An 18,074-nucleotide genomic window follows, 5' to 3' on the forward strand; every position below is an offset into this window, starting at 1 on the left:
TGCACAAGATCATCAGTTTTTTTCCTATTTGCTGACGACTCTTCCCCGTGAGATCGCCATCCAGGTTGCATCGTGTCACACATCAGCAGAACTCTAGAACACGATTGAAGGGATGCTTGCATCCCGCACCCGTTCCCAGACCACCAATGTCCGGATTGCCCTCGCCAATCTGCAGAAGGGCAACTCCTCCGTCACCGACTACGTTGGAAAAGTCAGGTCTCTCTGCGACGAGCTGATGGCCGCAGGGAAGAAGGTTGATGAGGACGACATCGTCTCTCATATTCTGGCGGGACTCGAAGAAGACTTCGATCCTGTGGTGTCCGCCATGTGCTCACCGGTGGAGCCAGTCACCGTCGCCGAGCTGTTCGCACAGCTTCTCAGCTTCGAGACAAGGCTGAGTCTTCGGGGTGGAGGATCTCAGTCCTCCGCCAATGCAGCTACCCGAGGCCGCAAACCTGGCGGCGGTGGTGGTGACCGCGGCCGCAGACAAGGCGGCAACGGTGGTGACCGCGGCGGGCGCGGCTACTCCAGGCCAGTAGGACGCGGCGACGGCAACAACAACAACGGAGGCAACTTCAACAACAATCACGCCTCCGCTCCCAGGGTCCAGTGCCAGATCTGTGGCAAGATGGGCCACCCAGCCTGGAAGTGCTGGAAACGCTACGACGAATCCTACCAAGGTGTGGAGGAGAAGTCGGCCAACCTTGATGCTCCGCAGTACGGGGTGGACACCAACTGGTATTTGGACAGTGGTGCCACCGACCACATCACAGGAGATTTGGAGAAGCTGACCGTACGCGACCGCTACACCGGCAATGAGCAGATTCACACCCCAAGCGGTTCAGGTATGGTTATTAAGCATGTTGGTCATTCAGCTATTCGCACTCAAGATCGTGATCTTCACCTAAACAACATCATCCACGTACCCGAAGCAAACAAAAGTCTAATATCTGCTAGTCGTCTTGCTGTTGACAACGACTCTTTTGTTGAAATTCACCCCTATTCGTTTTGTGTAAAGGATCGGGGAACGAAGAGGGTGCTCCTCAGAGGCAGGGGTAGACGAGGTCTATACCCTGTCAAACACACGGGACAAGGCGCCAAGAAGCAAGCGCTCAGTGTCACTCCCTCCTCGGATAGGTGGCACCGGCGCCTAGGACATCCTTCATCTGTCATCGTTAGCAAAATAATTAGTCAAAATAAACTCCCGTGTGTCAAGCTGTTGAACAGCGAATTTATTTGTGATTCTTGTCAAAAAGGCAAAAGCCATCAGCTGCCTTATCCAAAATCAATAAGTGAATCAAAGTTCCCTTTGGAACTCATTTTCTCTGATGTTTGGGGACCTTCTATCGAATCTGTAGGTAGAAAAAAAATACTATGTGAGCTTCATAGATGATTTCAGTAAGTTCACATGGATCTACCTACTCAAACATAAGTCTGAAGTTTTTCAAAAATTTCATGACTTTCAGAAACTTGTTGAAAGACAATTTGATCGAAAAATTCTAGCCCTTCAGACTGACTGGGGGGGAGAATATGTTAAGCTAAATTCCTTTTTCACTCGGATTGGTATATCCCATCATGTCTCCTGTCCTCACGCTCATCAGCAAAACGGGTCAGCTGAGCGAAAACATCGACACATAGTCGAGGTTGGGCTCTCCCTCCTAGCTCAAGCATCTATGCCTTTAAAGTTCTGGGATGAGGCCTTCATTGCGGCCACATACCTCATAAACAGACTCCCAAGCAAGGTCATCAACTTTGAAACACCTCTTGAAAAATTGTCTCATGAAAAACCTAACTACTCGGCCCTCCGAATTTTTGGGTGTGCCTGCTGGCCGAACCTACGGCCATATAACACACACAAACTCCAGTTCAGATCCAAGCAGTGCGCTTTCCTAGGTTACAACAACCTTCATAAAGGATTTAAGTGCTTGGACATTTCCACCGGGCGAGTATATCTCTCTAGAGATGTGGTTTTTGATGAGATAGTATTTCCTTTCGCTGCCTTACATCCAAATGTAGGGGCTCGCCTTCGGGCCGAAATTCTTTTGTTATCTCCTGAACTGCTCAATCCTACTGATCATGGGGGTGAAACATATGCTGATGATCATTTGCTTAATAGCCATACTAATGCTACTAATGAAAACGGTGCAAAAATTGCTGCTCCAAGTCATGATTTTATGCAGAAACGGAGTTGTACAGGCGCAAGACACGAGGAAGATCCGTCTGACGGCACCGATCCCGAGAGATCTGGTGCAGATGGTGCAGATGGGCCCGACGCAAATCCCGGGAGTGATTCTCTGGCAGCGTCAGAAACGCGTGGCGGATCCGGCCCGTCAGCGCGCGCCATGCAACCCGGCGCGCCGGCTCGGTCGGGTGGGGGCGACTCACCCGTGTCGCCATGCGTGACGTGTCGCGAGCCGGCTGAGGCGGGTGCGCCTGGTCCCCGGCGCAATGATGACCTCGACAGTCCGCCGCGGGCCCGCGCCCATGCGTCGCCTGCGCCAACCGACAGCTCTAGGGATATTACTGATCCCGAGGCTGATTCGCCTGTGTCGGTACGAGGAATACACACGGCGGTCGATGCTGATTCGCCTGTGTCAGTACGAGGGGCGGGATCCTCTGCGGCTCCTCCTGGATCTTCTACGGCTACATCGATACCCATGCGTGTCACACACTCACAGCGAGGTATTCTCAAACCTTTAGTGCCCAAGGATGGCACGGTAAGGTACGACAAAAATTAAGTTTGCAAACTTTGCTTCCTCTGGTGAGCCACAAAATGTGCTAGAAACTCTGCATGATAAAAATTGGAAGAATGCTATGAGCATAGAGTATGATGCTTTGATGAAAACTCACACTTGGCATTTAGTTCCACCAAAGCCAGGGAGGAATATTATCGATTGTAAGTGGGTCTATAAAATTAAAAAGAAGGCTGATGGAATAATAGATAGGTATAAAGCTAGGTTAGTAGCTAAGGGCTTCAAACAACGCTACGGTATTGATTATGAGGACACCTTCAGTCCTGTAGTGAAGGCTGCTACTATCAGACTTGTTTTGTCTATTGCTGTTTCCAGGGGATGGAATCTTCGCCAATTGGATGTTCAAAATACGTTTTTACATGGCGTTCTCGAGGAAGAGGTTTATATGCGGCAACCACCAGGCTTTGAAGATAGGTCCAAACCTAACTATTTGTGCAGGTTGGATAAGCCTTGTATGGTTTGAAACAGGCACCCAGGGCATGGTATTCAAGACTAAGCCTTAAGTTGCAACAGCTTGGGTTCTGTCCGTCAAAGGGAGATACATCATTGTTCTTCTTTAAAAAAAGGAAAGGTGATCATATATATGCTGATTTATGTGGATGACATAATTGTAGCAAGCTCCTCACAAGATGCCACGTTGGCTCTGTTAAGAAACCTAAGAAGTGAATTTGCTTTAAAAGATTTGGGTGATCTACATTATTTCTTAGGTATTGAAGTAAAGAAGATGCAAGATGGTATTCTTCTTACTCAAGAGAAATATGCTTCTGATATTTTAAGCCGTGTAGGAATGAAAGATTGTAAGCCTTCCAGCACACCTATGTCAACCACAGAAAAATTGTCCTTGAATGAGGGAAAGTTGCTGAGCCAAGAAGAGGGGACAAAGTATCAAAGTATAGTTGGGGCACTTCAGTACCTTACATTAACAAGACCTGACATATCTTTTTCAGTTAATAAAGTTTGTTAATTCTTGCATGCACCAACCTCTTTGCATTGGACAGCTGTGAAACGAATATTGAGATATATTCGAGGGAGCACTGGAGTTGGATTAAGTATATGTAAATCTCCCTCAACTACAGTAAGTGCTTTCTCTGATGCAGATTGGGCAGGGTGCCCAGATGATAGAAAGTCCACAGGGGGCTTTGCAGTGTTTCTTGGCTCAAATCTTGTGTCATGGCAAGCAAAGAAACAAGCAACTGTCTCGAGATCCAGCACTGAGGCAGAATATAAGTCATTGGCAAATGCTACTGCAGAGGTAATGTGGGTAGAAACACTTCTGGCTGAATTGGGTGTATCTAGATCACATGTATCATGTTTATGGTGTGATAATCTTAGAGCAACATATCTTTCTGCTAATCCTGTGTTTCATGCAAGAACGAAACACATAGAGATTGATTTTCACTTTGTTCGAGAAAGAGTTGCACAAAGAAAATTGGAGATAAAATTCATTCCAACTGGAGATCAAGTGGCAGATGGCTTTACCAAACCACTGCAAGTCCGACAACTTCAAGCCTTCAGGAACAATCTAAACCTCGATGAGTTGAGATTGAGGGAGGATGTAAAATGATAGGCTTGTTGTATAGGCGTGACAGCCATGTCACGATGTTGTGTGCGTGTGCGTGCGTGGTGTAAGTTGTAATCAGGAAGGTTGTTAGCTAGATAGATCTTATCCTTTGTATAGCTTGGAGGAAGGGTCAAGTCTACAACAACCTACCTCTATGATGTATCTTGTTGATCTATATAAACACGCATGCGTCCCTGCTGAAGGGTATACGCTTCCACGCCTCAAATTCTTATAAGATGAACGACAACTGAAGCATGATCTTAATTTATGTCGCTAAATTGTTGCCTCAACTTCGAATGGTCATAAGCTACAGTGTCTGCCATCTGTGTTTTTGGCTCGAGAACGAAGGATTCCATCCACTCAGACAACAAACTAAATCTCCGCTTGCCACGATTCGCCTTGTTTCGTTCAGTCCACCAAACACCAAAGAACTGCCAAAACCGTCAATCGTTTTACTTCCGCCATGGATTGGACTCGTTGCATCATTCGCTCTTTTTACTGAAACTCATTGCAACTCCTCGTTTTGGACCGTGATTAATAGAGATCTTTCTTCACATAAAAAAATGGGCATAATATGAATGAATAAGAAATAAGAATAACCAGGACGAAGGATGGTAGGGACTAGGGACTCACATCTGCATCGGTTTATCTGCTAAATTTTTTAAGAGAGACCTCAGTTATCTAAACATTGCGCTGCTGCAGAAATAGGTGAATTTGAGAGCAAGAACTGTTTTCAATGAAACAATCAGATTTCGTGGCTGCGGCTGCGCTGCTACATGTTCCAAACTTCCAATAATATTTCTCTAACAGATTTGCTATTTCACATCTAGATGTGAAATAGCTATCTCACATATAAGTCCATAGCCATTGGATGTTCTCCTGTCTTTAAGATTCGCGCATACGTTTTCTATCACGCTTCGTTGGATTTGCCCTCGTCGCTGGTTTTTTTTTGAGACAATCATACGAAGCTTTATTATATCGTCACCACATTTACAGGGACGGAGGGAAAGTTCCCCGGGTGACCTAGCCAAACATGACGGCCAGGCCCCAAACTTAAAGCATGCTTCGCAAGACTGTGAGCCTCGAAGTTCGTGCTCCTACTTTCAAAAACTATATTACATGAAATAAAGGAATTAACTCCTAACTTGATCTCTTCAATGATAGCACCATAGATTGATCTGCTCCCCTCCTGGATCTCATGCACAACATTCTGGCAATCGGAGGCAATGTGAATTCTATGATTGTTGAGATCCAACGAGAGTGCAATTCCCTCCCTGATCGCCATGGCTTCCAGCGTAGGCGGGTCGCTCACCATGGGGTAGACCACCATGTACACTCCTTCAAATGTTCCATCACTGCTCCGGCTGATTGCTGCGACAGCTCCGTGTCTTCCATTGCGACTGACAGCAGCATCCACGTTAAGTTTTGCATGATTCTCCGGTGGTGACCTCCAAGCCCTAGGAAGTGTTGGGGCCCGTCCCGCTCCTGGCACCAGCGATATGATCTGAGGCTGTAACTCTGCCAAGTACGAGCTGATAAATCCATTGGTCGCATGCGGGCTTTGGAAGATGCCCTCGTGGATAGCTTTCCTCCGGGCGCTCCATATGGCCCATAGTGAGACAGATAACCGCGTGAAGTCCTCCTTGCACAATCTTTCACTCATAGTAAGGATCCAACTCCTTGCGTTCTCCTCTTGATTCACACTGATCTGCTCGAGCACTTGATTAGAAGACAAGGCCCATGTGCAGCGAGACATAGGGCAACTTAACAGGGCATGGCGCCAGCTGTCATGTGCACCGCATAAAATACATGCCGGGGTCGTGGCCATGTTCCTGTGATGAAGGAGCTCCTGTGAAGGAATTGAGTGCTGAGCCAAACGCCACAGGAATATCTTTAGCTTAGTCGGGACATGCAATCTCCAAATATCATTCCAGAAATCCTGGCTCAACGAAGTGTGGGATGTTCCCTCCCTTTCTTCCAGCCATCCTTCCCTCTCCGTCTTGATCCTTTTTCTTTTGAAACAGAGGCAAAAGACTTGCCTCATTCATTAATAAAGGAGGAGAGTTTTAGAGTACATAATAGTGGCTCCACAACATAGCCCGTCCGTCAACAAAATGAAAACAATAACTACTCTCGCGGCATGATAATGCTTTGGTGCGTAGCTCCTGCCGTGACCCAAAGTTTGGCTTCATCTTGGATTAGTTTTAGAATGTAGAAGGGCGGTGTTGATTTATTTCTAAAAACTCTAGCGTTTCTCTCATTCCAAATGGCCCAACCAACAAGCATAGTAAGGGAAGCCATGGCCTTCCGGTTCGCCGTATTGGGCTTCGACATGTTTGTCCACCAATGCTTGATATTGTGCTCCGCCTGCCATTGATGGATCTCGAGAGCCCCTAGGCCAAGCCACTCCTTTACCAATCTCCACACGCGCAAGGTGAACCTGCACCGAAAGAAGAGGTGCGCGGACGTCTCGTTTGCCCTCCTGCAGAGGGTGCACAGTCCGCAATTCTCCCAACCTCGCTTCTCCAATCTATCCGCCGTCCATATTCTGTTTTGAATCGCTAGCCAGGAGAAGAACTTGACCTTGGGAGGTGCCCAAACCTTCCAAATAGTCTTGTTCATGGTTGTCGTCATGGAGCCCAAGAACTGGACCCTATAAGCAGAGGCCGCCGAATACTCACCGTTCGCCTCAAATTTCCAGGATATGTCGTCATCAATCTCTGGTGAAAGCTCGAATTGGTCCAGATGGACCCAAAGGTCCACGAACTCCACAATGTGGTTGGTCGTTAGGTTGATGGAAGGGTTGATCTGGCGCACCCAAGCATTGTCTCGCAGTGCATCCCTCACCACCCACTTCTTTCGCTTGGAGGCTGGGAAGATGAGGGGGGCGATATCCTTCGGTTTTTTCCCTCTCAACCATGGTGCCTCCCAGAAGGGCGTCTTCCCTCCATTTCCCACGGTGATGACGGTGGAGGCGTAGAAGAGGTCCATATCCACCTCTAAGCACGGGTTTCCTAAGCCCACCCACAATCTAGTCGGGTCCTTCCACTCCACCCACAGCCATCTCAACCTTAGAGATCTTGCAAATTCCCCCAAGTGTAGGACTCCAAGCCCGTCGAGATGCATAGGGCGGCAAACAGTCTCCTAGTTGACCTTGCATTTTGCACTTGAAGTTTGACTTTGAGCTGACCAGAGGAAAACACGCTCAATTCTATTGACATTGTGTAGCATGCCGGCAGGAACGTTCAGGGATGTGATGTGGTAGACGACTTGTGAAGTGAGGACCGATTTGACCAAGGCCGCCCGGCCAATTGTGGTGATGTTTCTCCCTTACAAAGGAGGGAGCTTCGCAGCCATCTTGTCCTCAAGGTGTTGGAAGTCCACCCTTTTAAGCTGCCAAATGGATAATTGGAGGCCCAGATACTTCAATGGGAAAGAAGTTCGCGAGGCGGGCAGACTGTGGAGTATGTCGTCAAGGTTTAGGTTGCCACAGCGAATTGCGACGACAGAGCTCTTCTGAAAGTTGGTGGACAGACCAGTGACCCCTCCAAATGCACTAAGGATGGCCGCAAGGTTGGCCACATCTTCCCGTGAAGGGGAGATGAAGATCGCCGCATCGTCGACATACAGGGAGGTACAGACAGTAGATCCACGCCCTCGAATTTTCTGGATCAGGTTGTGACTTGTGGCAATGTCGAGGAGCTTCTGTAAGGGGTCGATCGCAAGGACAAAGAGAAGGGGTGAAAGGGGGTCCCCTTGTGTGAGCCCTCGTCCATGGTAGATGGCGGGCCCGGCAATACCGTTGAGGAGGACGCGCGAAGAGGACGTGCATAAGAGGGCCGCCACCCAATCCTGAAAGTGGACTGGAAATCCCAACCGGCGGAGTAGGTAAAGGATGTTCTCCCATCGCACCGAGTCAAAGGCCTTCCGGATATCCAACTTGAAGATCAAGGATGGAGTTCTGTTTCTGTGGAGACGTCGCGCGAGGTTTCTCACATACATGAAGTAGTCGTGGATGCTTGCTACGTCTTGAGCTTGCGTTGGTTTTCCTCGAAAAGGAGAGGGTGATGCAGCAAAGTGTAGCGTAAGTATTTCCCTCAGTTTTGAGAACCAAGGTATCAATCCAGTAGGAGGCTCCTCAAAAGTCCCACGCACCTAAACAAACAAACTGAGAACTCGCAACCAACGCAATAAAGGGGTTGTCAATCCCTTCACGGCCACTTGCGAAAGTGAGATCTAATAAAGAAAGTATGATAAGATAAATATATTTTTGGTATTTTTGATATAGATGCAAAAAGTAAAGATGCAAATAAAAGTAGATGGAAAGCAAATATGATAAGAGATAGACCCGGGGGCCATAGGTTTCACTAGAGGCTTCTCTCAAGATAGCATAAGTATTACGGTGGGTGAACAAATTACTGTCGATCAATTGATAGAAAAGCGCATAGTTATGAGATTATCTAGGCATGATCATGTATATAGGCATCACGTCCATATCAAGTAGACCGACTCCTGCCTGCATCTACTACTATTACTCGACACATCGACCGCTATCCAGTATGCATCTAGAGTATTAAGTTCATAAGAACAGAGTAACGCATTAAGCAAGAAGACATGATGTAGAGGGATAAACACATGCAATATGATATAAACCCCATCTTGTTATCCTCGATGGCAACAATACAATACATGTCTTGCAACCCTTTCTGTCACTGGGTAAGAACACCGCAAGATTGAACCCAAAGCTAAGCACTTCTCCCATGGAAAGAAAGACCAATCTAGTAGGCCAAACCAAATTTATAATTCGAAGAGACTTGCAAAGATAACTCAATCATACATAAAAGAATTCAGAGAAGATTCAAATATTATTCATAGATAAACTTGATCATAAACCCACAATTCATCGGATCTCGACAAACACACCGCAAAAAGAGATTACATTGAATAGATCTCCACAAGAGAGGGGGAGAACATTGTATTGAGATCCAAAAAGAGAGAAGAAGCCATCTAGCCAATATCTATGGACCCGTAGGTCTGTGGTAAACTACTCACAACTCATCGGAGGGGCAAGGATGTTGATGTAGAGGCCCTCCGTGGTTGCTTCCCCCTCCGGCAGAATGCCGGCAAGGGCTTCAAGATGCGATCTCGCGGATACAGAAGGTTACGGCGGTGGAAATTGTGTTTCGTGGTGCTCCTGGATATTTTCGGGGTACGTAGACATATATAGGAGGAATAAGTACGTCGGTGGCCGCCCGAGGGGCCCACGAGACGGGGGGCACGCCCTACAGGGGGGGGCGCCCTCCTATCTCGTGGGGCCCTTGGAGCTTTCTTGACTTGCACTCCAGGCTCTCCGGATCAGATTTGTTCCAAAAATAACGCTCCCAAAGGTTTCATTCCGTTTGGACTCCGTTTGATATTCCTTTTCTTCGAAATACTGAAATAGGCAAAAAAAAACAGCAATATGGCCTGGGCCTCCGGTTAGTAGGTTAGTCCCAAAAATGACATAGAAGTGTAAAATAAAGCCCATAAACATCCAAAAAGGGTAATATAATAGCATGGATCAATAAAAAATTATAGATATGTTGGAGACTTATCAAGCATCCTCAAGCTTAATTCCTGCTCGTCCTCGAGTAGGTAAATGATAAAAAAGAAATTTTTGATGTGGAATGCTACCTAGCATAATTCAGAATGTAATTTTCTTTATTGTGTCATGAATGTTCAGGTCCAAATGAATACAAAATAAAAGTTCATATTGACATAAGAAATAGTAATACTTCAAGCATACTAATCAAAGTAATCATGTCTTCTCAAAATAACATGGCTAAAGAAAGTTATCCCTACAATATCATATAGTCTGGCTATGCTCTATCTTCATCACACAAAGTATTTAATCATGCACAACCCCGTTGACAAGCCAAGCAATTGTTTCATACTTTAATAATCTCAAACTTTTTCAACTTTCACGCAATACATGAGCGTGAGCCATGGACATAGCAGTATATGTGGAATAGAATGGTGGTTGTGGAGAAGACAAAAAAGGAGAAGATAGTCTCACATCAACTAGGCGTATCAACGGGCTATGGAGATGCCCATTAATAGAAATCAATGTGAGTGAGTAGGGATTGCCATGCAACGGATGCACTAGAGCTATAAATATATGAAAGCTCAACAAAAGAAACTAAGTGGGGTGCATCCAACTTGCTTGCTCACGAAGACCTAGGGCACTTTTGAGGAAGCCCATCATTGGAATATACAAGCCAAGTTCTATAATGAAAAATTCCCACTAGTAAATGAAAGTGACAACATATGAGACTCTCTATCATGAAGATCATGGTGCTATTTTGAAGCACAAGTGTGAAAAAAGAGATAGTAGCATTGTCCCCTCTCTCTTTTTCTCTCATTTTATTTTTTTTCTTTTTCCCTTTTTTTCTTCTTTTTTTCTTTGGCCTTCTTTTTTTCTTTTTGTTTTTGGCCTTTCTCTTTTTTTTCCTTTTTTTCTTTTTGTAAAGTCCGAAGCCCCATCCCGACTTGTGGGGGAATCATAGTCTTCATCATCCTTTCCTCACTAGGACAATGCTCTAATAATGAAGATCATCACACTTTTATGGATTTACAACTCAAAGCTAGAACAAGATATGACTCTACGTGAATGCCTCCGGCGGCGCACTGGGATATGCAATGAATCAAGAGCAACATGTATGAAAATTATGAAGGTGGCCTTGCCACAATGTCAACTACAAGATCACGCAAAAACCAATATGACAAAAGTAATGCGTGTCATATGAACGGAGTGGTGGAAAGTTGCATGGCAATATATGTCGGAATGACTATGGAAATGCCATAATAGGTAGATATGGTGGCTGTTTTGAGGAAGGTATATGGTGGGTGTATGGTACCGGCGAAAGTTGCACGGTACAAGAGAGGCTAGCAATGGTGGAAAGGTGAAAGAGTGCGTATAATCCATGGACTCAACATTAATCAAAAGAACTCATATACTTGTTGCAAAAATTTAGAAGTCATCAAAAACCAAAGTACTACGTGCATGCTCCTAGGGGGATAGATTGATAGGAAAAGACCATCGCTCGTCCCCGACCGCCACTCATAAGGAAGACAATCAATAAATAAAATTGTGCTCCAACTTCATCACAAAGCGGTTCACCATACGTGCATGTTACGGGAATCACAAGCTTCAGCACAAGTATTCTTTAAATTCATAATCACCCAACTAGCATGACTTTAATATCACTACCTCCATATCTCAAAACAATTATCAAGTATCAAATTGATCATAGCATCCAGTTCACTTTTCTATGATAGTTTTTATTATACCCAACTTGGATGCTCATCATTCTAGGACCAACTTTATGATCATTGCAAATACCATGTTGTTCTAAAAGACTCTCAAAATTATATAAGTGAAGCATGAGAGACTAGCGATTTCTTCAAAATTAAGACACCACCGTGCTCTAAAAGATATAAGTGAAGCACTAGAGCAAAAACTATCAAGCTCAAAAGATATAAGTGAAGCACATAGAGTATTCTAGCAAATTCTAATCAAATAGGCTTCTCCTAAAAGGTGTGTACAGCAAGGATGATTGTGGTAAACTAAAAAACAAAGACTAATATAATACACGACGCTCCAAGCAAAACACATAACATGTAGCGAATAAAAATATAGCTCCAAGTAAAGTTACCGATGAACGAAGACGAAAGAGGGGATGCCTTCCCGGGGCATCCCCAAGCTTAGACTTTTGGCTATTCTTGAACATCTTGGGGTGCCATGGGCATCCCCAAGCTTAGGCTCTTGCCACCCTTTATTCCATAGTTCATAAAAGCTTTACCCAAAACTTGAAAACTTCACAACACAAAACTCAACAGGAAATTTTATAAGCTCCATTAGAGAAAGAAAACAAAACCACCACATAAGGTACTGTAATGAACTCATTCTTTATTTATATTGGTGTTAAACCTACTGTATTCCAACTTATTTATGGTTTATAAACTAATTTACTAGCCATAGATGCATTGAAACAAGCAAACAACACATGAAAAACAGAATCTGTCAAAAACAGAACAGTCTGTAGCAATCTATAACTAACGCAAACTTCTGAAACTCAAAATCCTACCAAAATAGGAAGTCCTGGAAAATTTATCTATTTAACAGCAGCAAAAGAATCAACGCAAAATCACGTTCCTGTGATTTAACAAAATTATATTCGTGTGGGCAAAGTTTCTGTTTTTCAGCAGAATCAAATCAACTATCATCGTAGGTTATCCTATAGGTTCTACTTGGCACAAACACTAATTAAAAGATAAAAGCACATCTATCCAGAAGGTAGATGCAAGATTTATTACTAAACAGGAGCAAAAACTAAAAACATAAAGAAAAATTGGGTTGCCTCCCAACTAGCGCTATCGTTTAACGCCCCTAGCTAGGCATAAAAACAAAGATAGATCTAACGAGTGCCATCTTTGGCACCAGGAGAGGATGATCTCCTCTCTATGGCATTCATTCTTCTATTTAAGGTAAGCACATGGCCATTAATGGAAGAGGTAAGATTAAGCACATTACGGAAGTTTGCCTCTACACTAGACTTCATCTCTTTAATAATTTCATTTTGATAAAAGCACAAGAGAGTAGTAGATTCAACCTTATCATTCATAGGGTGCCCAAATATCGTTTTCATTTTTTCATAAGTCTCTACAGCATCCCTTTCAAGGAAACTTCCTTCAAAAATAGAATCTAAAACTTGTTTAAAGGAAGCGGGCAAGCCAATATAAAAACTTTTTAAGTAATCTTGAATTGGATATTGTGGCACATAGCTAGCCCGAATCCTTAATAACCTATCCCAAGCATCTTTTGAAGACTCATCAAGTAAATAGTGAAAAATTCCAGAGTCATCCTCATCAAAATTATTCAAGCTCTCATTGGTGACCCCGGTGGGTCATTTCATAGCATCATTGTTTATGAGCTTAGAGAGGATAGAGGGGTTGTCCAAGGCACTAGAACTCGGGAGAAAACCCTTGGTTCTTTTTGATTCGGCCATGGCAACGGGAAGGAAAACTGAAGAGAGAGAAGGAGATTGGGAAAGAGAGGGCGAATAAAATGGCAAGGGTGAAGTGGGGGAGAGGAAAATGAGAGGCAAAAGGCAAATAATGTAAATGCGAGGGAAATGGGTTTGTGATGGGTACTTGGTATGTCTTGACTTGAGCGAAGACCTCCCCGGCAACGGCGCCAGAAATCCTTCTTGCTACGTCTTGAGCTTGCGTTGGTTTTCCTCGAAGAGGAGAGGGTGATGCAGCAAAGTGTAGCATAAGTATTTCCCTCAGTTTTGAGAACCAAGGTATCAATCCAGTAGGAGGCTCCTCAAAAGTCTCACGCACCTACACAAACAAACTGAGAACTCGCAACCAACGCAATAAAGGGGTTGTCAATCCCTTCACGGCCACTTGCGAAAGTGAGATCTAATAAAGAAAGTATGATAAGATAAATATATTTTTGGTATTTTTGATATAGATGCAAAAAGTAAAGATGCAAATAAAAGTAGATGGAAAGCAAATATGATAAGAGATAGACCCGGGGGCCATAGGTTTCACTAGAGGCTTCTCTCAAGATAGCATAAGTATTACGATGGGTGAAAAAATTACTGTCGAGCAATTGATAGAAAAGCTCATAGTTACTAGGCATGATCATGTATATAGGCATCACGTCCACAACAAGTAGACCGACTCCTGCCTGCATCTACTACTATTACTCCACACATCGACCGCTATCCATCATGCATCTAGAGTATTAAGTTCATAAGAACAGAGTAACGCATTAAGCAAGAAGACATGATGTAGAGGGATAAACACATGCAATATGATATAAACCCCATCTTGTTATACTCGATGGCAACAATACAATACGTGTCTTGCAACCGTTTCTGTCACTGGGTAAGAACACCGCAAGATTGAGCCCAAAGCTAAGCACTTTTCCCATGGCAAGAAAGACCAATCTGGTACAAACCAAACTGATAATTCGAAGGGACTTGCAAAGATAACTCAATCATACATAAAAGAATTCAGAGAAGATTCAAATATTATTCATAGATAAACTTGATCATAAACCCACAATTCATTGGATCTCGACAAACACACCGCAAAAAGAGATTACATCGAATAGATCTCCACAAGAGAGGGGGAGAACATTGTATTGAGATCCAAAAAGAGAGAAGAATCCATCTAGCTAATAACTATGGACCCGTAGGTCTGTGGTAAACTACTCACAACACATCGGAGGGGCAAGGATGTTGATGTAGAGGCCCTCCGTGGTTACTTCCCCCTCCGGTAGAGTGCCGGCAAGGGCTCCAAGATGGGATCTCGCGGATATAGAAGGTTACGGCGGTGGAAATTGTGTTTCATGGTGCTCATGGATGTTTTTGGGGTACGTAGACATATATAGGAGGAAGAAGTACGTCGGTTTCATTCCGTTTTAGGCTCATGGGGCCCTCGGAGCTTTCTTGACTTGCACCCTAGGCTCTCCGGATCAGATTTGTTCCAAAAATAACGCTCCTGAAGGTTTCATTCCGTTTGGACTCCGTTTGATATTCCTTTTCTTTGAAATACTGAAATAGGCAAAAAAACATCAATATGGGCTGGGCCTCCAGTTAGTAGGTTAGTCCCAAAAATGATATAGAGTGTAAAATAAAGCCCATAAACATCCAAAAGGGGTAATATAATAGCATGGAACAATCAAAAATTATAGATACGTTGGAGACGTATCAATGCTCTGTTTCTTGATGAAAGCACTCTGCGCAGTGGAGACAAGGTTGTTCATGAAAGGGCCAAGGCGGGACGCCAACACCTTGGCGATGATTTTAGCAATAGCATGGATGAGGCTAATGGGGCGGAAGCCCTCGATTTCTTCCGCCCCATCCTTCTTTGGTATGAGCACAATGTTGGTCGAGTTGATCCAGTGAAGATTTGTCGTTTGGAGGCTACTAAATTGGTGGATGACTCTCATTACATCCACTTTGATAATCTTCCAACATTTCTTGAAGAAGCTTCCTGTGAAACCATCCGGTCCCTGGGCCTTGTCACCTGGCATAAGATCAATGGCCGCTTTGACCTCGTCTTTGGTGATGTTGTCGTCAATGCCAGTGAGGTCAACCACCCTAAGGTTCAGGTTCTCCCAGTTTAGATCCATCGGTCTGGGTTGTCCCCCTCCCAGACTGCTCGCAAAGTGGTCATGGATAATTTCCTCTTTTTCCTGATGGTCTGTGGTCCATCCGGAATTCTTCTTGAGCCTGTGGATGTGATTCTTTCCCTGCCTTGAGTTTACCCTGAGGTGGAAAAATTTGGTATTGGCGTCCCCCTCCTTGATGTTAGCAATGCGAGCACATTGCTTTTTGCGCGCCCTCTCAACCGCCGCTAGGCTGACGACACGACGCTTGAGTCGAGCCCGAAGATCCCTTTCTCCCAACGAAAGGACGCGTGCCTCTTGGGCAATGTCAAGACGAAGGATGACGAGGAGGGCCGCATGAAGATGCAACTTTGCCCTGGAGAAAAGCCTGTTACTCCACTTAGACAAATGTCACCCCGTTTGCTTGAGCTTATGGAAAAGCCGTTGGCATGGCTCTGTATGGGAACACGCCTCCTCCCAAGCCTTGGAGACGATGTCAAAGAAGCCTGGGATACAGGACCAAAAATTCTCGAATCTGAAGCATCTTGGTCGCTTCGGTCCCCTGTCATCAGCAAGGAGAAGGGGGCAATGGTCCGAGAGCAAAGAAGAAATGGCGTGAAGAACATGAGAATCAAAATGCATGTCCCAGTCGGCGTTGCAGAAAACCGAGTCCAGCTTGCACAAAGTAGGGTTCTAACGCTCGTTACTCCAGGTGAAGCGTCTGTTCTGGAGGTGGATCTCTTTTAGTTCACAAGAGTCTAGTGTAGCACGGAAGCGGTTGAGGCGGCTGCGATTGATGTTCCTATTATTTTTATCTCGAGCTCGGTAAATCTGGTTGAAGTCGCCCATGACAATCCATTTAGTGCCATTGATGGGTTTTTAGGCGATCAATTCACTGAAGAAATCATCCTTTCTGTTGGAGGCCGTTGGACCATAGACACTAGTGATCTTGAAAGGGGTATCGGAATGAATGACATTGACCATTGCAGAAAGGCAGAACTCAGTGATGTGGACATCAGAAATGCGAACGACACTATCATCCCAGAGCATGAGGAGGCCTCCTCTGGATCCATTTGCTGGACGCTGAGCAAAGCTCCGGAGTCTATTACCGACAAGGTAGGAGGCGACGTACTGATCTATGTTTTCCATCTTGGACTTCTAAAGGCAGACAATGTGGCATGAGGTGGAGGCGATCGTCTCGTGCATAGTCACATGTCTGTCCGTGTCATTTAGTCCTCTCACATTCCAACACAAAAAATTAACCTTTGGAATTATCATCAGGAAACTAGTATTCTCATGGCATTGCTAAACAATACCCAGCCGGATTGCAACAAATGAGCATGTCAGACCAGCTCATTGTACGACCGCAACAGCCTGCAGTAGGGAGCAGTCGAGGGCGCATCTGTAGCCTCATGGGACTTTAGGTGTGGATGGTTGCTGGATGCGGTAGAGGTTGGACGAGACATGGCTGACATAATCTTCATTAAGCAACGGAGATGACGAACAACAACAGAGTTACAACAAGAAACCAAGGGGCTACAATCATGACGTGAACGGCAGGAACACATCCAACTAAAATTACTACTAGAGGACACGATAGGTTTTGCTAACATTGGAAACTTGTGGTAGCTCGAACTGCTGACTTTTTCAAGGCAGTCATACCTCTCCTGTTGCCTCACCAGCAACAGCCGCATGGTCCATGGCAGCCTGGCCGCCGTGGCTGACCAGAGCATCTTCAATCGCCGTGGCATCCTCGTCATCGAGCTTGAACAACGAACAGAGCACCGACAGAACCGAGGGCGACAACTCGTGTTGGAAGCGGCGACTCAGCTCCTCCAGAGCGTCCTTGGTGACATCCTTACCATCCTGCACTATGCCGAGGCTCCGGCAGACCAGCTTCTCAGCCTCCCTTGTGACCGGAATAGCAACACGACGCTCCTTGACATGAGCAGTGGTGCGACGCAGGGAGAACCCTGGGTTGGTGTCAATAGCCACACCAACCAAAGTCTTCCTCCGGTTGGCTAGGCTCCTGGGCGGGGCACGGGGCTACCCAGCCAAGAGCGGTGCCTCTGGCTGCACAAAGAGGGGCGCTAGGCTATCGTTGGTGTGGCCTGTCGGTGATGGAGAGCGGCGAGCGGGCTGGCTGGAGACGAGGGGCGGCGTGACCTGAGCTGGGGACTGCTCAAAGCCAGGTGGACGTGAGGGAGTGGCCATGGCGACCACCGTGGCAGGCGTTAGAGGCACCTGGATGCGCAAGACGATACCGGAGGCCGGGGTGAGCGCGTCCACCGGCGACGGCGGGGTCGGCAGGACAGACGTTGGGGAGATGGAGCATGCCGCATCGAGGGGATGCGTGCAGCAGGACGAGCCGCCGCGAGGGCTGTGCACAGGGCTGGTCGATGAGTGAACCACAGCGCCCCAGCGGCGATGGCCGTCGCGCCCCTCCCGACCTAGGCCGCGGCGGTCGCGAGCCTGGTCACGGGAGGCGCGAGACCGGCTGCGGCCGAACCACCTCGAGCCCCTGTTGTCGCGGTCCTAGTCATGGCCACGCCACGCGACATCATCTTCTTCTTCATCACGACGCTGTCCATGCCCA

At 45.9% G+C, this 18,074-nt stretch overlaps 1 pseudogene; it reads left to right on the forward strand.

The window, feature by feature from the left end:
* The first annotated feature begins 250 nt into the window (after window positions 1-250).
* On the forward strand, window positions 251-389 carry LOC119313357 (annotated as a pseudogene).
* Window positions 390-18,074: the final 17,685 nt, after the last annotated feature.

This window comes from Triticum dicoccoides, chromosome 5B (assembly GCF_002162155.2).
Source record: "Triticum dicoccoides isolate Atlit2015 ecotype Zavitan chromosome 5B, WEW_v2.0, whole genome shotgun sequence".
NCBI classification, from domain to species: Eukaryota; Viridiplantae; Streptophyta; class Magnoliopsida; order Poales; family Poaceae; genus Triticum; species Triticum dicoccoides.